The 21,690-nt window shown below is 38.9% G+C and overlaps 1 protein-coding gene across 6 annotated transcripts in view; it reads right to left on the reverse strand.

The window, feature by feature from the left end:
* Positions 1-21,690, reverse strand: part of erfl1 (Ets2 repressor factor like 1) — an 80,217-nt gene that overhangs the window by 51,603 nt on the left and 6,924 nt on the right. For 3 of the 6 annotated variants that reach the window (XM_087287115.1, XM_087287111.1, XM_087287113.1), the window contains 2 exons: positions 8,380-8,528; positions 5,847-5,923 (listed from right to left, as the gene is read on the reverse strand). The gene's annotated coding sequence lies outside the window, so the exon portion shown is untranslated. The remainder of the gene's footprint in view (positions 1-5,846; positions 5,924-8,379; positions 8,529-21,690) is intronic. The other 3 variants (XM_087287114.1, XM_087287110.1, XM_087287112.1) reach the window with 1 other exon arrangement.

Raw genomic sequence — 21,690 nt, forward strand, 5'->3', positions numbered from 1 at the left:
TAATTTTAATGAACTGACAAAATATGTAAAAAGCCCAATATTACAAATCTCAAATGCATTAAAATGAGGAGAATCAACTTATTTTATTCACCCTCATTTCTTTTGCTTGTTCCTCGCCACTTCCCTCTCACACTCTCTAAATTCCAGCCACCCCTCCCGCCTTCTTCCACAGCCCGAGCACAGAGCCCCAAGTGTCGGAATCAATTAAGAGTGAGCGCCGTCGCGCCCGTTCCTTCACGGAGGTAAATATTAAACTGCAAGGAACGGCAGGCAGAGAGCGAGCGAGCGAGAGAGAGAGAAAGAGAGAGAGGAGGGGAGGGGAGAGCGAGCCCTCCGTCCCTAATCCACCGCATCGATCAGCCGGGGATGAGGGTAATATATTATTTTGACAAGATACGATCCTCCGACGCGCACCGCTATCCCCGGCGATCGATTTCTTTTTCTCTCTCCTTTTTTCTCTTTCTTTTTTCCCTTCAGCAGTAGGGACACTGCGTGCGCGCCTCTGTTTTGTTGTTAGTCGCTGTGTGTGCAAGTGTGACTGAGCGAAACAGTGTGAAGCCAACAATAGTTGAGGAAACGCCTGGAGAAAACTTCTCATCTGAGCGGCACAATCTCAGCGTCTCGACAAAACGATAGAAGACACTAAGTCTTAATAATGTCTTTACGGTGTCGTCCAAAGAACATAAATTTCATACTGATCATCCAGTTTCCTGACCATCAAAAGAGTCCATAAAAAAGCCAGAGAAAGAGTCTTTCCTCCACAGATTTCCATATTTGGAGTCGGGTCGCCTGGGTGATGCTGACCAATTGTAAAGTTAAGTGTGTGGCCTATATGGTCCCCTGTGCTCTTTTGCCTTCCCTCCATATTGCTTTGTAAACTGTGTCTAAATGCTAAATTCCCAGATCAATTTTTTTTTTCATTCAACCTCTCCCCCCGATTCCTTTGTGCCCGTTGCCCCCTGCCTCCGCCTCCGAAGTGGATTGAAGTTCACTGTCTCTTTGCACGCTCAGTCTGGGCTGCCTGTGCTTGCACATATGTGTGAACAAGCACAGTGAGACTTATAAATCTATGAAGGCAGGTAAACGCAGAAATATCTAGTAAATCAGCTTGTTTCACAATTTTGAAGCAGAGCTCAGCAGGCTTCTCAGCCTCCCGGAGCCATCGAGCAGCAGTCTCAGTCTTTCCTTCACTCGCTCCCTTTATTATTGTGCCATTTTCTGCCACTTCGGCTGCTGTGAGGGAGGCAGTAATGCAGTCACTGTCCCTCTGCAGCCCCCTGCTGTGTGTGCAAGTGACTTGGCCTGTAAGGAGAGGGGGGAGACGCGGGGTCAAGGTGAGCTCTAATACACTATTGATCCGCCCCAATTGAAAACCTGATGGAAATTTTACCCCCCTCCCCTTTTCTCCTTCCCATCTGTGTATCTCTGTCTTTCCCTTGTCTTTCTTTTTTCTCTCTCCCTAGTGAACAACTTCTTCTGTGCTTCCTCCCTTTTTGCAAATTAGATCCTACCCAGAGGCTGTCTTTGTGGCATCTTCTTCTCTCATGTTGTCCCCCTTCTCCTTCTGTGTCCCCTTTTGCATCTTTACACTTTGTGAGACATCTAACCCAGTTGAAAAAGAGAGCAGTTCTTTTCTCAAATTTTTTTTTTTCAGTTTTCACTAAATTTTCTGTTATTCTTTAGGTATTGCATATACTGATTGTGTCTTTAAATGTGAATATATGTGGGCGTGATGTGTGTGTGTGATTGAATGAATAAGAGCACACGCTCACACAGAGAGAGAGAGACACCATGAGTAGTGTCGCAGTATGGTCACCAGTGCAGTGTATTAAATGCCACTGTGGGTTTGGCCTCAGGGCTGCACAGCGATCCCTCAGCAGGAAGAGCCAGTCGATAGTACTCCATCCTGGTCAACAATGAGCAACACTTCACAAAATCTATGTCAACACTTTTGTATTTTCACTTTGGGCAAAGTGAAAGATTGCACAGACTTCATCTGTCACGTTTAAAAGATGTCTATTTTTTCTATTTAATGTTGCAGTGCAACCAATGCAACACAAAGATCAGAGTAAGACCTCATTCAAACTGAACAACTGTCCGCATTTCCATTACTGAGTGTCACTGAGAACAAGAGAGATGGTTAAAATGAAAAATGATAAAGACTTTACAGAATAAAAACTGGTATGTTAATTCGACAGATGGACAGACGAACAGATGGACAGATAGATAGAAATATACTGTAGATACATAACACTTCAGTTATCTAGGTTCATTTGGTCTGGACCAAAAATAAATGTATAATCTTTAGTAGTAGAAACCCTGATTGGGCAGCACGGTGTTCACATTGTGAATGTATTCACACTTTTAGACCAAACATAAAAATCTTTCTAAAATCGAATGGCATATATTTTGAAACCAAGCTTAAACCCAATTTAATCCTGTGTGCTGGATTATTAAATGTGTGTGCGTATATGTAATTTTAATCAAACCAATCCTCCCAAGTGTGAACAAACCCTTATTTCACTTTTAATGCACCATCATCTATATTTAAAGCTTTATTATGCATATTTTCTAACTCTTTCCGACAAGGTCTGGTCATGTAAATGTAACCCCGCCAGTCCTACACCACCTAACCCGCTCTGAGCTTGGACAAATGACTTTCCGCATGGGAGTCAGTTACTCTACCAAGAAGGCTAAAGACCATGGCCTCTATTGTCTGTCGCTAGAGCACCTTTTAGAGGTCAGAGGAGTGAGGTTTACCTGCAGAGCAAACCTTACTCCCATCAAGATCACGGCACCAATTTAGCCACACTGGTCCTACACCATGAACCCGCTCTGAGCTGAGATTGAACTGACGACTTTCCGCATGGGAGTCGGTTGCTCTACCAAGGAGGCTAAAGAACACGGCATCAAGATTTGTCGCTAGAGCACCTTTTTAGAGGTTAGAGGAGTGAGGGTTACCTGAACAGCACCTTACTAGCTGGCCTCTGCTACACTCACTCCCATCCAGGTCACAGCACCAATGTAACCCCGCCAGTCCTACACCACCCATCCCGCTCTGGGCTGGGATGGAACAGCGACCTTCCAGATGGGAGTTGGTTGCTCTACCAAGGAAGCTAAAGATCATGCCCTCTAGCGTCCGTCGTTAGAGCACCTTTTTAGAGGTCCAAGAAGTGAGATTTACCTGCAAAGTACTTCACTAGCTGGCCTCTGTTACACCCACCCCCCCTAAACCTCATTCCTATCCGGGTCATGGCACCAATGTAACCCTGGTCCTACTCCACCCAATTTGCTCTGTGCTGAGATCGAAACGGCGACTTTCTGCATGGGAGTTGATTGCTCTACCAAGGAGGCTAAAGACCATGACCTCTAACGTCTGTCGCCAGAGCACCTTTTTAGTGGTCAGAGACATGGGATTTACCTGCACAGCACTTCAATAGCTGGCCTTTTCTACACTCACCCCCCTAAACCTCACTCCCATCTGTGTCACAGCACCAATGTAACCCTGCTGGTTTTACACCACCAAACCCACTGTGAACTGGGATGGAACTGGCAACCTTCCACATTGGAGTTGGTTGCCATACCAAGGAGGCTTAAACCATGGCATCTAGCGTCTGTCGCTAGAGCACCTTTTTAGAGGTCTACCTGCACAGCACATCACTAGCTGGCCTCTGCTACTTAAAACCTTTAGAATCTGTCTTAATAACATTTTACATACAGTACAACTGCTATAGCAATTGGGCATCTAGTTTTAAACCTAAACTCTATCATGCTGATTTATCCTGACTTATGTAAACATGAGGCACAAAATACTGTGGATGCCCTAATGATCACGCTCCCCTATAATGATTAAATTAGATTACCCCTAAAGGCAGTGTTTACAAAAAAAAGTAAAACACGCACACAAGGACTCTTCTTTCAGCATCGCTCTGCTTTGACCTTTCCCTGCATGCATAGTTGTTAATTACTTTGCAGAACAGACTGTGTGATAAAACTGTCTCTTTGTGCGCACAGGTGTGATTTATGTTCTGTTGTGTACCTGTCAGATGCTAGCGCTATCGGTACCACAATCGCAGAAACATTACACATGTGGTAAGGCCCTGTGTCGACCTGTAACCTGCGATACACATCTGGAACATCAATGACCGTGATGCACACTAAAGATGAAGAACGAGACAGAAAGTCCGAAGTACTGGGGACAATAATCAAGGTTGCTTCACCTCCTTACACTGGTTATATGTGCTAAACAGCCAAATAAAGCCAAAATAATCACATTTTCTCTTTTTATCTCACCTTATTTCTCGGTCTCTCTCTCTCTCTCTCTCAGAGAGTCTTAGCTTAATTGCTTTTAAACCGGATTAATGACTGACCGGGGACATGTTGCCTTAATCTCCGCTCTTGTAAAGCTGCTCCGTGTCTTGGCTGTGCCTTCTCCCTTTCCTGTCCTCATCCATCCTCTCAAAGCACTTACTCTTCATCTCCCTCTCCCGCACTTTCACTCAGTCACCATCAGTCTCCCTGTCTGTCTTCCCCAAGCACCGTTTCGGCTTCTCCTGCACATTATAACTCAATCCCGTTATGCCATTTGTCTCTCTGTCCCTCTAGTGCTCTTCGCTGATGTATTCTTATCTTTTACTTTCATCTCTAGCTCTGTCCAAGTTATGAGCTCACTTACTCATAAAGGCATGCACACACACACACACACACACACACACACACACACACTTAAACCCCTCTGCTGTGTGTAAGTGTGCATATACGCTGTAGTCGTGATGCATGGCCAGTCGTGGAGTCTTGTATTAGCACATGTCGATGGGAGCCTGTCATTGCCTCCTAAGTGTTTTGGCAATACTAGGGATCTCCTGTCATGCCAGTGCAACTAATCTCAATCGAATTACATTGAGCTGGTATTGAGACGGCGAGAGCGGACAAGAGTAGGAGGCTGTTTACTTGACTAAGCACCACTCATAGCCAACAAGTGTTGAGGCCCATTTACACCACAAGCTGTAACTGTTTTATAACTATAGTAGCTAATGATATCATGTTCATTATGGGCGCATAGTATTGGTCTTCTTTTCACATATAAAGCATTACACAATTCAGCCCCGGTGTGTATCTGTTATCTTATTAGGCCAATTACAGCTTGTAGGCCATTAAGATCCTATGATCAGTTTCTTTTGTCTGGCCCTAGGTCTCGCTGCAAATCAAAAGGTGATCAAGCTTTCTGTGTTGCGGGCCGCAACAAGTGTCCCTCCAAACATTAGGATTTCTCCATCATTGGATGCTTTTAAATAAGCATCTAATTTTTCTCTTTGAACACAATATATTTTATTTTGAGAAACATTTAAAGTATTTTGGAGCAGTAAACATGTCTGGCTAAATAATTCAGATGAAATATTGACTTCAGCTGTCTTCATTATTTTCAAAAACACAGATTTCTTTTCAATTTAAAATGGCATCTTTGGATATTTTTTTTTCTGCTGAAGATACTGTTTTCCTAAGAAACAAAAAAACAAAAATTTTGGCGGTTTCAAGGTATACTGCGATTTAGGAAATTCAATGTTTTAAACCTCGAATTTTTCAAACGGCAGTGTACCTTGAAAACGGTTACCATCCCTTGCCTACTTTTAAATATAATTTAAAGATTTATTCCTACTCCCTTGCCTTTGAGTATTGCATGCATTTTATTTCATATTCATATTTTAGTTATTACATTATATATGCATCCCTCCTTTTTCTTTTTTTACAAGTTTTATTTATTTTTTTATTAATTATTTTATTTTTATTGTAAAGAACTTTAGATCAACAACTTTTGTGTAAAATTGTGCCCTATAAATAAAGTTTACCTTGCCTAGTTTTGTTGTCTTCCAAACGCTTTAAAGCATGAAGGATTCTGTTTGGCAATCAATGTTTTTAACGTCACCTGGTGAGAGAGAAAAAGAAAGAAAATTGTTTTTCTATTTTTTTATGATTATTATTTATGTAAAAGCTCTGTCCTTTTATATGTAAAATTATTTTTTTATCGGTATCTTCATCGTAATTGTTTTATGATCTGACATTTCGATGTAGATGTCTCAATTCATACTTATTTGCAAGTTGTCCTTTTAATTTGTTCCAATTCTTGATGTTATTCTTGATTTAATAAATGAAATTAATTGATTTGATATTCTTTTCAGCTTAGTCCCTTAATTAATCTGGGGTCGCCACAGCAGAATGAACTGGAAACTTATCCAGCACATGTTGTACTTAGCAGATGCCTTTTCAGCTGCATCCCATCACTGGGAAATGCCCATACACTCTCATTCACACACATACAGACAATTTAGCTTACCCAATTCACCTATAATGCATGTCTTTGGACTGTAGGGAAAACCAGAGCACCCTATGGAAACTAACGGGAATGCGAGGAGAACAAGCAAACTCCACACAGAAACACCGACTGACCCAGCAGAGCTTTGAAACAGCGACATTCTTGTTGTAAGGCGACAGTGCTACCCACTGCGTCACTGTGCCATCTCAAATCAATATCTTTTTTAATGCAAATGAACAAAATCAGTTTACAAATGGTAAATTAATAAATTAATGAAGGAGACGCAGAAGGTAGTGCTGTCACCTCACAGAAAGAAGGTCGCTGGTTCGAGCCTCGGCTGGGTCAGTTGGTGTTGCGGTGTGGAGTTTGTATGTTCTCCCCACGTTTGAGTGGGTTTCTGTGTGCTCTGGTTTCCCCTACAGTCCTAAGACATGTGCTGTAGATGAATTGGGCAGGCTAAATTGTTCGTAGTGTATGAGTGTGTGTGGATGTTTTCCACAGATGGGTTGCAGCTGGGAGAGCATCCGCTGTGTAAAACAAATGCTGGATAAGTTGGTGGTTCATTCTGCTGTGGCAACCGCAGAATAATAAAGGGACTAAACTGGGAAAAAAAATGAATAAATGAATTATTAAATAAATTATTATTGTGAACAGGTTTTTTAGGGCTGTGTTTATTATACTTAAAACACAAATGAGGTATAATATCATTTACATTTGGTTGTATCTCTATAGTTCTTTTAGACTTGCTCAAACTATGTTGTCCGAACACAAGATATTTTTAGTTTTCGTCTATAAAATGAAAGTTAACAATGGGTCAACTTTAATTTTATGGAAAAGACACTTACAATTTACCATACCTTCTTTTGTATTCTACAGAGCATTGAAAGTCATGCAAGTGTGAGGTGATTAGGTGCGAAAATTATTAAAATTTTGTATGAATGGTATGAATTTTATATGAAATATAAACAACCATAGAACGCTTTAATATAATGCTAAAACTTAAAAACCTAGGTGGTAGTGTTTGTAGCTTTCGTTCTTTTTCTACACTCTTTTGTCTGTCCCAAAAGCCTAATATGTCTAACCTCTAAACACTTTTATTTAACCTACACCTTCTCGTCTCTACCATCTCCCCAACTTTCCCTCAAGCTTACTGTCTCTTTCTCTGCCGTAGACATTTCTATCTCCTCTTCTCGCCTTGCGGTTGCCGTCAGGATTAAACAGTTATCTCGGAGGCCCTCTATCGCCCCTAAATACTGCGGATGATAAGACTAGCTTGGATTTGTCAAATTGGGCACCATCGATTAACTGACCTTTCCTTACTCTCAGGCTCCCAGGCACTCTGCGCACTGCCGACAAGCCAGATAGAGAGATAGATATATAGTGGTGTTATTATTGTGTACAAGTTTGTAGCTACTAGAGGTGCATGGAAGGTGAACGAGGGGAGAAGAATGAGCACATTGGGGAGGGAGAAAGGACAGTGAAAGCCTTTGCTTTTCAAAGTTGTTAAACAATTTGTGTTTGTGTAAAAAAAAAAAAATGTTTTGATTTAGCAGTGAAATCTATGAGTTTGCTACAATAAATTGACTTTGTGCAATTAAAAATATGATTAAATATTGCCAATTACATTACAAATAGTTTTTTAGGTTACATTAACCCAAAGAAATAGCATACTTTGAAAAAAATCTGAATTAATTGTTAATTAATTGTTCGGACTTTACTTTTTTATCCCAATCAACAAAAATCACAATTAAAAATAAAGAAGGATCCATTCCAACATTTAACTTGTGATACATGTTTCAAACTATTTATAAAAATACTTTCACTGCAGGTGACGTCTATTTCAGTGCTTCCAAATGAAAATAACAGATGCTTCGAAGTGAAGCCTTATGTGTGACAACCTGTTGTGAACAAATTTGTGATGCGAGTGAAAATTAAAATGATGCTTCTCACTGTAGTAGCGCTCAAGCATCATTTATGAAGCAAAATATGTGTGAGGTGCAATAGGAGGGTATAGTGTTTTCAGCTTTATCTGCAGAATTCTGTGTGTTTGTTTTCGGTGCTGAACTCACCGGCACTCCCAAGTGGCCTCGCCTCAGACGGAAACCGAGGACCGGAGCCAGCACCGTGGCGGCTGGCTGTAGAACGGGATTCTCTGGGCTTTATCTGATCCAATTCGGAGAGCAAAGACTGCGCCGTTCTGTGCGGTATAACTGATGCGCTGAAAAAGAGAATTAGGTTTAGAAGTTTTTAAAATGTCTTTTTCTTTCTTATAAAGCACAACTCCTAATTTACGGTAAGTGAAATTGTTAAATGGCAGTGTTAAAAGCAACAAAAATCGCTTATTTTATTGTATCCGACAGCAAATAGTTGGAATCCCCCCCCCCCCCCCCCTTTAATTTGCTGGGAAATTGTATTCAGTATGCACAAGACTGCAGTTTTTTTCTACGCAGTAATGATATCAAATTGCTGTTTACACAAACAACTCACAATTTGTGGTAGGCCTATTCATTGGCAAGTTATCCCATGTGAGAATTTAATAAAAGCGACATTGGCCTGAAGTTAGTAAACGCGTTCAGCTAATGGAGGTCTATAATAAGAGGGAATAATATTTGAGAGCATAAGAGTTGAAGTTAAACAGCAATTTAAAAAAGATCTTTTGGTTTTCATTTGCGTAAAAACAATAAACGAATTCAATAAGAGTTTGGATTTTAAAGGGAGGATCAGCGTCTAAAGAACATGCGACAGCGCTCATAGCATAAACAAAATGCATTCTAGACAATCACAAGGGAAAAAATGTGAGTCAATAAAATGTATCAAATTTAAAGTATTTTAAAAATCCAAACTTTATCTTTAAATACAAATTAAAGAGTGCACCTTATATCAGCTGTAAAATAAACAGAAAAACACCTCACTCTATTATAATTTTTTTTTCGATAGGCTAAAATTGTTTGCAAAGCACAAGTACAACTAAAGAAAATATTTAATAAAACTAATAATTTATTTTTAGACTTAATAAAAAGGTATTATAGTATTGTGTTATTATTATTATCGTTTATAATAATAATAATAATAATAATAATAATAATAATAATAATAATAATAATAATAATATTATTATTATTATTACACTATAATTGTTATCATCATGATCATGATAATTGTCATTATTATTATTACACTATAATTGTTACCATCATGACATTGAGATCAGGCTGGATATTCGTCATCATTATTAACACAATAGTGTCAGTCGCGTCAATGCGTATACCATCATTATCAGCTATAGCCACTTCCATTAACGGAGCATCGTGACTCGGAATAAAGTTGGCCAGGTGAACAGATTCGGTATCGCGGACTAAGCAAAGCTTGTGTTGGGGCAGAGGGAGGGGGAACTGAGTGATGTGGAGAGGAGAGATATCCCCAAATGCCATTTAATGTCGGAAATATTTCCAACAAATATTGACAGAAAGATAGACGCAGGAGGGAGCCGCAGAGGAACGGCTCGGGCGGGCATGTGATTGAATTAATGGATGTTCTGGATATTGTCCAAATTCGTGGACTGACATCCTGCGGTTAATTACTTTGATTGAAATCAAATAATGTGGAAACACGTAAAGAATGCAGTGAACTCGGAAGATGCAACAGGCCATGTTATAGGACTGATACAGGAGGTACGGTCTTAAAATTATAAATAAGGACATTTTTATGAAATGACTAATAATATTAATTATTATTAATGTTATTATTATTATTATTATTATTATTATTATTATTATTATTATTATTATAACTATAATAACAACAATTCCCGTAGACAATACCCATAATTTAATAGTCTTTGCTTTGCTTTTTTCAAATATCTCTTTCTGTAATATTAGCTTAATTACAAGATTAATAATAATTATTATTATTATTAGTATTAGAATTATTAAAGGTATTATTATTATTATTATTATTATTATTATTATTATTATTATTATTAGCCTATTATTATTTATAGTAGTCCATAAAAATTAGTTCAGTGATTAATAGTTTACAGTATTGCACATAAAAATGGCTATCAAAATTAAAGCCTCATCAGGCAACTTCCATATTATGTTATAATAAATTTAAGCAAACATTAAATGTAGGCTAACGTATAAGACATTATCAACATCCAAAAGTCTGTAAAAAAAAGGGCTTACTTATTACAATCGACAATAGCTTTGATTTTTAATAAATTATTCATTATTTTAATATATACACCAGTGTGATAAAATGCAGCAAAATGACTTCTTATTTATTATATTACTAAATATAATAAATAAAGCTCAACTAATACTTCTAACCACCACCTTGGTAAACATTTTTACAGCGTCATATTTTTCATACAAGTTCGCTAATAGGTGACTTCAACATTTTCAAGATTTAGCTAAGTGCTGGAACTCTATTTCAAAAGACAAGCAACGAAATTCAGAGATGAGCAGAGGCAGAGCTGCAAAGGTAAAAGAGCAAACACCAAAGCCAGAACAACTTTGTAGATTTCATAACGGGCACACATTTAGTGAATAATTGAACAAATCCAAACAAAATACTTCGCTGATTTAAAAAAAAATCCATGGATAGATGAGTACTTCTGAAATGATTAAAGCAAAATATCTGTTTATTGATTTATAAACACTTATCAAAAACACTGGGTAAGTAATAATTGATGAGATATATACTTTGTGCTGGTGTAACCCCCATAAAATAATGAATGGGTGTAAATAAAACAGATTAGACAGATAAAATAGATAAGACAAATAAAAACAGATAAAATAATAAATAAATATACACCTCATCATCATTATTAAAGTGTTAAAGTGTTGATGCTAAAATAAGTATTAAAATAAAATGTATAAAAAATGTTAAAACATGTATATGTGAGTTATAATTCTCTGATTGGGTGTCAGGCTGTCAGCAGTCTTAAGTCAGCAAATGAGAGCGCTGGATGCTCATCTCCGCCCCCTTGTGGTTGCGGATATTACTAAAGCATCGGAAGAGACACACAGCGTGACAGAAAGGAAAACCGAGTGATTATAAAGTAAATATAGCGAAAATACATTAGTTAAAACTTTTAAAACCAATATAATGTTAAAAATATAAGTCTATAGCACGAGGATGGCGAGGGATTGAGTAGATATATGCTGATTTGAGCGCGATGGATGCATTTTGACTCGGTGAGTTCATCATTAGCTTATTGCTAAAATAATAGAAACATATTGAGTGACAACATGTTGAATGTGATAATATTTTATTAGTTTCATGTTTAAGAAGTGATAGAAAGTTGTATCTTTCTGTTTAATGGAAGAATTATCCATTATCACAAGGTTATAAAACCGCATGGTGTTTTATTATTTACTACAGCTCACAGACATCACTGTGGTCACGTGTACCTGATAGGAATTAAAAAAAGAATACATTAGAAGAACAGGTAACTGAAATTAATGTTATTTGTTATGACAGTAGTTTTTGTATATGTTTTGTGGATGTTTTTATGCTATTTTGTTCTTTATGTATATATTTTTTTATCATATTGTAATACTGAATATTTGCTCTGGTCTGTGAAAACAGGCCAGGTTTTTATCGTTGCTGGATTTTGGAACTCTTGCGATTCTCGGTTGATGGCGAGCCTCCCAAGTGCAGTTTCAGTGGACCTACAGGAAAGGACTGATTTCTAGGGAAAAAGGACACTTGCTTTTTCTACTATTTCCCTTCACTCAAGTAAGAGGATTTGATCCTTAAGACTGTTTCTCTTTTTTTTTCCAAGAGGAGGACATTTTGTGAGTACCCAAAAGACAGTTGAAAGTAAATAATTAATTTATTTTATTTTGATCTTCCTGGATTTGAAACTTGATATATTTGGAAAAATTTTATTTGGTTACATGTAACAAAACAATTTGGAAATTGTTGATTTATTTGAACTCTCCTCTATTTGTGTTAATTGTGAATTTAACAAAATTTACAACGTCATATAAAGGGTGCACCCGGGGTATATTTTTTAATTAGTGTTTATTTTATTGTTATTTCTTTTGTGTGTGTATTTAATACAGAACAACGTTGTGCAACATACCTTTTTGTCTCTGTGAGTTACTCAGCATCACCACTACCTCCTTTCCCGTTCTTAGTAATCTTCTGATTTTAATTGTTTGGTCCTTTAAGGTTTAATACCCGTTACAAAGTGGCGAGCCAGCCAGGAGGTGGCGCTGTTGCTGAGTATTAATTACATTCTAAGCCATTATTTTTGCCTACGTTGACCAGTAACAATTGACAATGGATATAATAGAGGCAGAAGGGATTAAAATTCCGAATTCAGTGATCATTAGCGGATTAACACAAGACAAAAGTGATGATGAGCTGTTTGATTTCCTAAAACAATATGGTTCTTTTGCCAAAACAGTTTTTATTAGTGACAAGGATTCTGAGTTTTATCAAAGTGTTATACTTGAATATACCAGTGGCCAAGCTTTGCATTCTCTAGAGCCACAGCTACCTTATACTCACCAGCTATCCAGTGACCCAAGTGTTATTTACCATGTGAGAGCATTATCTAGTGTGTTTACACAGTATAAGGGAACCAGTGTCACAAAGTCATACCTGGAGGGACTGAAAGAAGTAGCAAAATTGAGTGGGACTGATTTTGAGATTGTCTTGAGCCAGATGCTGTCACAAATGACTGCTGAGCTTACTCCAACGTCCGCTGACACAGAGGCTGATGACGAGGATCTGGATGAACCGCAAGCTCAGGTATGTCCTGAAGAGAGTTTTACCCCAGCCCCTGTCAAAATTAGTCAACCAGATGACTCACTGTCACAGCATACCTCTGCTAAACCAAATAAGCCCCCCCTCTTAACCTCTTCAGAGGTGTTAAATCCACCTGAGGTTCAAAAACTCGTAATTGAACATGTGGTGAGAACTGGTGAAGTGGCTACTCAAGGACTTATGCAGCAAAGGCTTAGGGTATTTTCAGGAAAATGTCCCAGACCCGGAAGTGAGGTCGATTACGACACTTGGCGCTCCAGTGTAGAGCTAATGCTGAAAGATTCCACCTTATCTGATTTGAACGTATCCAGGAAAATAGTAGACAGTCTTTTACCACCCGCAGCAGATGTTATAAAACATCTTAGCTCTGAAGCTCCATCATCAGCTTACCTTCAGTTGCTGGATTCTGCTTTTGGAGTTGTTGAGGATGGAGATGAACTCCTTGCAAAGTTCATGAATACTCTGCAGGACGCTGGTGAAAAGCCATCTACTTACTTGTACAGATTGCAGACAGCTTTGAGAGTGACAATAAAAAGAGGTGGTGTCTCACCTGAAGAAGCAGATCGGCATCTTCTCAAGCAGTTCTGTAGAGGCTGCTGGGATAATGATCTAATTACTGACCTGCAGCTAGAGCGAAGGCGTAATAATCCTCCTTCATTTGGGCAGCTTCTACTTATGTTACGCACTGAAGAAGACAAACACACCGCAAAAGTCACTCGTATGAAGCAGCATCTTGGGTCTTCTAAACCAAGAGCAGTAATGCACTCGCAAAGGACGTGGGTTTCTTCTGAGGTGGAGCAAGGAGAAGTTTCAAACATGGTATCACTTGCAGCTGAAACTAAGGAGATCAAGAGACAGATAGCAAAACTACAAAGTCAGTTGGCTAGCCTTGTTCCTGCTCATAAAACCCAAAAGAAAGCTTCACAGCAAGCAGTAGTAAATAAACAGGAGAAAAAGAAGTCAGATACTGCTAACCGGTTAACTAGGACTCCAGTTAGCCAAAGACAAAAGGACAGGCCTAGACCATGGTACTGCTTTACCTGTGGTGAGGATTGTCATATTGCATCCTCTTGCACTTCTGAGCCAAACCCCACACTTGTTAATGCCAAGCGTAAACTTTTGAGAGAAAAACAGCTACTATGGGACTCTCAGAACGCCAACTCCAACCCTGATTTAAACTAGAATCAGTCCTTGTTGTGGGACAGACAGGGGCTGAGTTGGAATCACAATGTCCCAATACTAATCATGTTTTTGAAAAAAGTCAGGTTTCTAAAGTGCAAAGCACTAGCTTGCCAAAGGGGTTAATAGGTGCTATGAGCATTGCTGAAGTTACTATAGCCAATGAAAAATGCAGCTGTTTATTGGATACAGGCTCTCAAGTGACAACAGTTCCAAAGTCCTTCTATGAACAGCATCTCTCAGGATACCCAATTAAGTCCATTGATGATATCCTGGAAGTAGAAGGCGCAAATGGTCTATCTGTTCCATACGAAGGCTACATAGAAATGGGAATTACCTTTCCAGAAGAATTACTAGGAGTGAGCGTTGAAATACCTACAGTAGCCTTAGTAGTTCCTGATGTAAAAGCTCACAATCAGTCAATGGTTCTTATTGGGACAAACACCTTGGATGTTCTCTATAAGAAGTATTTAAGTGCTGATCCCCCAAAATTTCAACCTTGTTCATATGGTTACAAAGTGGTACTTAAAACTCTTGAAATAAGATGGAGACAAAACACAAGTGGTGTTCTTGGCCATGTACGATTGAGGGGTCGAGCACCCAAAGTTTTAATGGCTGGTCAGACTGTAGTGGTGGGAGGTTCAGTTTCAAATCCATACAGAATAGATCAAACTATACTTGTGGAGCACTCACCTGATTCATCTCTACCTGGAGGGGTGTTTGTCAAGCGGTGTCTCCTTAATCAGCCCAAGAACCAGATAAATAGCCTACCAGTTGTGCTTACCAATGAGACAAATCATGACATTACTATACCACCCAGATGTGTGATCGCTGAGCTCCATGCTGTGGATTCTTTACAGCCTCTTTCAAAAATTTCCAATAGTAATGGAGAGGGTGATTTCACTCTGAACTTCGGTGATTCCCCCTTACCCCAGGTATGGAAGGAGCGCATTTCTAAAAAACTCAGAGAAATACCTGAAGTGTTCAGTCATCATGACCTAGATTTTGGCCACACCCAGAAAGTGAAGCATAGCATTAAATTGCACGATGAAACTCCCTTTAAACAGAGGGCACGACCTATTCATCCACAAGATATTGAGGCAGTTCGTAGGCATCTACAAGATCTTCTTGCAAGTGGAGTCATCCGGGAATCAGAGTCACCTTTCTCTTCCCCAATTGTGGTGGTGAGAAAGAAGAATGGGGATGTACGTCTATGTATAGATTATCGCAAGCTGAATATTCAAACAGTGAGAGATGCCTATGCTTTGCCGAATCTTGAGGAAACATTCTCGGCTCTGACAGGATCTAAATGGTTCTCTGTCCTCGATTTAAAGTCTGGGTACTACCAGATAGAAGTGGATGAGGCAGACAAACCCAAAACCGCCTTTGTCTGTCCGCTGGGATTTTGGGAGTTTAATCGCATGCCACAGGGTGTGACGAATGCCCCAAGTACATTCCAAAGATTAATGGAAAAATGTATGGGGGACATTAATCTGAAGGAGGTACTTGTTTTCTTGGACGACTTAATAGTTTTCTCAGACACATTGGAAGAACATGAGACTCGACTATTAAATGTCCTGTTTCGTCTAAAGGAATATGGTCTGAAACTCTCCTTGGAAAAATGTAAGTTTTTCCAGACGTCAGTCCGCTATTTGGGACATATCGTGTCAGAGCATGGAGTGGAGACTGACCCTGAGAAGGTCCAAGCTTTAAAAACCTGGCCTGTACCTAAAAACCTAAAAGAACTTAGGTCTTTCTTAGGCTTTGGGGGATATTATCGTCGTTTCATCAAGGACTACTCTAAAATAGTGAAGCCACTTAATGATCTGACCTCAGGATATCCTCCGCTAAGAAAGGGTGCCAAGAAGTGTAACAAAGGAAGCCAGTACCATAACCCAAAAGAGTCCTTTGGTGACCGATGGACGCCTTCTTGTGAAGAAGCATTTCGAACCCTTATAGAAAAACTCACTTCTGCACCTATTCTGGGATTTGCTGACCCCAAACTCCCTTATTTTCTCCACACTGATGCAAGTACAAAGGGACTAGGGGCAGCACTTTATCAAGAACAGGATGGGCAGATGCGTGCAATAGCATTCGCAAGCAGAGGTTTGTCTCACAGTGAGTCTAGATATCCTGCTCACAAACTTGAATTCCTTGCCCTAAAATGGGCAGTGACTGAAAAGTTTAATGACTACTTATACGGTAACCAATTCACCGTTATTACAGATAGCAACCCTTTGACTTATATCCTCACTACAGCAAAATTGGATGCTACAAGTTATCGATGGCTGTCAGCTCTTTCCACCTTCTCTTTCAAATTGCAATACAGAGCTGGCAAGCAGAATGTAGATGCGGACAGTCTCTCAAGGAGACCCCAGGAACCCATTCCTGAGACTGCTTGGTCCAGTAAAGAGCAGGAAAGAATCCATCAATTTGTACAACACCATCACCATGATGCTGCTGACATTGTTAGTGCCCCAAATGATGTAGTTCATGCTATTTGCGAAAAGCACCTTATCAATCAAGACGCAGCTTCTGGGGTTGCACTGGTGGGATCACTTGCACTCCGTCCTGATGCTATACCTGATGAGTATGGAGAGGATTGTAATTTAGATGGATTACCTGTTATGCCTTACCTACCACATGAGATTGGTGAAAAGCAGAGAGCAGACTCAGTCCTTCGAGAAGTCATTTTCCACTTGGAGTTGGGGGAGAAACCTTCTCCTACAGTGCGAAAAGAGATTCCAACTTTTCCTCTTTTTCTAAAGGAGTGGAATCGACTTGAGTTGCGAGATGGAATACTCTATAGAAGAAGGCAGGAAAATAATTTACTCACTTACCAACTAGTACTCCCTGAGGATTTAAGGCCCTTGGTGATGAGCAGTTTACATGATGACATGGGTCACCTAGGGATTGAGAGGACTGTAGATCTGATTCGATCTCGTTTCTACTGGCCAAAAATGGCTGCAGATGTGGAACGAAAAGTCAAGGAGTGTAGTCGCTGTGTGCGTAGGAAGGCACAACCCCAAAAAGCAGCTCCTCTGGTCAATTTTCATGCCACTAGGCCGTTACAGCTGGTGTGTATGGATTTCCTTTCATTGGAACCTGACAGGAGTAATACCAAAGACATCTTGGTTATTACTGACTTTTTTACCAAGTATGCAGTGGCTTATCCTACACCTAATCAGAAGGCTAAAACAGTAGCAAAGTGTCTTTGGGAGAACTTTGTCACACACTATGGGTTTCCTGAACGCTTGCATAGTGACCAGGGCCCTGATTTTGAGTCACATGTCATCAGAGAGCTCTGTGAAGTGTCAGGCATAAAGAAAAGCCGAACAACTCCCTATCACCCGCAGGGAAACCCGGTTGAACGCTTCAATAGGACCCTGCTGGGCATGTTGGGTACTTTGGAGGAGAAAGATAAAGCCCATTGGAAAGACTTTGTCAAGCCACTTGTCCATGCGTACAATTGTACGAAGCATGAAGTCACTGGGTTTACTCCTTATGAATTGATGTTTGGCAGACAGCCAAGATTGCCTGTTGACCTTGCTTTTGGTCTGCCTCATCATGGGAAATCAGATGTCATTCCTCATTCAGAGTATGTGAAACAGCTAAAATCCCACTTGAAGGAAAGCTATTTGCTTGCTTCACAAGGTATGATGAAAACTGCTGAAAAGAACAAAACCAGGTTTGACAAATCTGTCACTCATTCTTCTTTGGAGGTCGGGGATCGTGTCCTGGTGCGAAATGTCAGACTGCGTGGTAAGCACAAGTTAGCGGACAAGTGGGAATCTGAGGTGTATGTGGTGGTAAAGAAGGCTGGCGACTTACCTGTCTACACCGTTCATCCTGAAAACAGTGAAAGTCCCCTTCGTACCCTTCATAGGGACCTCCTTCTTCCTTGTGGTTACCTGCCATTGTCAAACAGTTCAAACCCCTCCCCACCCAAAATGTCAAGACCTAGAACAAGGCAGAATCCAGGTTTCCAACAACCTGAAGAGGATTGTTCTTTCCTTAGTCCAGAAGATGAGGATTATGAGTGGTATGGTGATAACCATCAAAATGTGGAACCATTGCAGTTCTCTACAGTGTATGATGTTCCCCAACCAGTAAAAGGGAAGAGTGTGTCCTTAGCTGATGAATCAGCTGGTCAAAACCTCGGAAAAGATGGAACTCAATGCAAGGAAGGAACTCAAAATGATAACCTACCTGTAACTCCTCCAGTTGACAACTTACCTGATGATCTTTCAGCCAATGATCCTCCAGTTTATAATGCACCTGTACACTCTTCAGTTTATAACCCATCTGATGATGTTCTGGAAGTCTGTGAAACAACTGAGACACCTGGAAAAGACCAACCTGAAACTGATAACAGTAAAGACTTACCCACTCAGAGAGAGAGTAAAGTTGAAGAGGCAAATGATTCAGAAAACTCTGGTTCTTGTGAAAGAGAAGAACAACAATCAGAACAAGAAATACCTCCACTAAGACGTTCTGCAAGGGAGAGAGACAAACCTGAGAGACTTACCTACTTTCAGCTTGGAAATCCTCTGTCTCATGTTGTTCAGTCTCTGTTCCAAGGATTAAGCACTGCTCTTGTTAACTCTCTCAATAGTGTTGAAGATCTGGGTGATTCTCCTATAACTTCTGACATTCCAGCAAACATAGTGACTACCCAACCGCTCAGAGCATGCAAAGGGACTTGCATTGTTTCAAGAGGGGAAGGTGTAACCCCCATAAAATAATGAATGGGTGTAAATAAAACAGATTAGACAGATAAAATAGATAAGACAAATAAAAACAGATAAAATAATAAATAAATATACACCTCATCATCATTATTAAAGTGTTAAAGTGTTGATGCTAAAATAAGTATTAAAATAAAATGTATAAAAAATGTTAAAACATGTATATGTGAGTTATAATTCTCTGATTGGGTGTCAGGCTGTCAGCAGTCTTAAGTCAGCAAATGAGAGCGCTGGATGCTCATCTCCGCCCCCTTGTGGTTGCGGATATTACTAAAGCATCGGAAGAGACACACAGCGTGACAGAAAGGAAAACCGAGTGATTATAAAGTAAATATAGCGAAAATACATTAGTTAAAACTTTTAAAACCAATATAATGTTAAAAATATAAGTCTATAGCACGAGGATGGCGAGGGATTGAGTAGATATATGCTGATTTGAGCGCGATGGATGCATTTTGACTCGGTGAGTTCATCATTAGCTTATTGCTAAAATAATAGAAACATATTGAGTGACAACATGTTGAATGTGATAATATTTTATTAGTTTCATGTTTAAGAAGTGATAGAAAGTTGTATCTTTCTGTTTAATGGAAGAATTATCCATTATCACAAGGTTATAAAACCGCATGGTGTTTTATTATTTACTACAGCTCACAGACATCACTGTGGTCACGTGTACCTGATAGGAATTAAAAAAAGAATACATTAGAAGAACAGGTAACTGAAATTAATGTTATTTGTTATGACAGTAGTTTTTGTATATGTTTTGTGGATGTTTTTATGCTATTTTGTTCTTTATGTATATATTTTTTTATCATATTGTAATACTGAATATTTGCTCTGGTCTGTGAAAACAGGCCAGGTTTTTATCGTTGCTGGATTTTGGAACTCTTGCGATTCTCGGTTGATGGCGAGCCTCCCAAGTGCAGTTTCAGTGGACCTACAGGAAAGGACTGATTTCTAGGGAAAAAGGACACTTGCTTTTTCTACTATTTCCCTTCACTCAAGTAAGAGGATTTGATCCTTAAGACTGTTTCTCTTTTTTTTTCCAAGAGGAGGACATTTTGTGAGTACCCAAAAGACAGTTGAAAGTAAATAATTAATTTATTTTATTTTGATCTTCCTGGATTTGAAACTTGATATATTTGGAAAAATTTTATTTGGTTACATGTAACAAAACAATTTGGAAATTGTTGATTTATTTGAACTCTCCTCTATTTGTGTTAATTGTGAATTTAACAAAATTTACAACGTCATATAAAGGGTGCACCCGGGGTATATTTTTTAATTAGTGTTTATTTTATTGTTATTTCTTTTGTGTGTGTATTTAATACAGAACAACGTTGTGCAACATACCTTTTTGTCTCTGTGAGTTACTCAGCATCACCACTACCTCCTTTCCCGTTCTTAGTAATCTTCTGATTTTAATTGTTTGGTCCTTTAAGGTTTAATACCCGTTACACTAACATGGATATGCATCAAAGATCGCCCGTGGTAGACATTTTGATGCAACATTTTTTTTTATAAAACGAACTAACCGAATTATGGATCAAATATAGGCTCAGCATAGAAGAACTTTCAACGATGTATCATAAACATATTGAGCAGGACGCCTGAAAGGTTTCCAACAAAAACAGTATTAACACTGCATGTGCTTAGTTAGTTGCGCAAGTGAAAAGCAAAAAGTTTTAGGTCACAGCGTTAAATATTAAACCTGTTAAAATTATTGACACAAACTAAAAAGATATTACAATCAAACGTCATGATGCTTTACTAATGCTTTACTATATATATATATATATATATATATATATATATATATATATATATATATATATATATATATATATATATATATATATGCACTCTATAATTCACATTCTATTCTAAATGGCTACAATCCAACATTTTTCAAAAATCAAGAAATAAACCAGATAGCCAAGCTGTAGGCTTTCCTGATTTATATGGAAAGAAAGTAAATTTTAACCTTTCGCTTGGATTAGACCAGTGGCTAACATGACAAGGATGAATGAATGGAGCAGCTCACGTTATGCACTTGTGAGAGTAAATTGAGCTTGGTCATTTGCCGGATCGAAGGGATACACACTCACACACACACACACACACACACACACGCCCGGCGCTTAGTCCACATTAAACGTCTCTAGTTGCCGTGAGAGTGACTGTTTAATTGACTGATTGATAGTGTGGCGTGTAGGTGAGGGCTCAACGAACAGCGTTAACAAATAGAGACACTTAACAGCTAATCCGACTTGGCACGGTCCGCGCGGCGCACCGAACTGCCAGTGTGCACGCGGACGTCAGCTCTTTTCAAAATTACCCAAAAAACTCCAAAGATCTGTCATATTTATACATTTACTATATGTTTGTACAATATAACAATAAATTAGTAGCCTAGTTTACATTCATAATTTTAAAATGGCATTTAATAGTAGCTAACTTTTAAGAATTACCAAAACACTTTGAGCTAAATACATACAAATGATATATTTCGCAAATAAGTTTAAACAAAAAATCTTATAAATGAAAAGTTTTTAAACACCTCAAGCGCACCTCTTTACGAATTTGCGAAAGCGACAAAAGTTTAAAAATGTAGACTTTGTGAAATCTTATCATCTTAAATGTATCTACAACACAGTGCGGATGACATAC

The sequence above is a fragment of the Danio rerio genome, chromosome 16 (assembly GCF_052040795.2).
Source record: "Danio rerio strain M-AB ecotype USA chromosome 16, GRCz13ab, whole genome shotgun sequence".
Taxonomy (NCBI): Eukaryota; Metazoa; Chordata; class Actinopteri; order Cypriniformes; family Danionidae; genus Danio; species Danio rerio.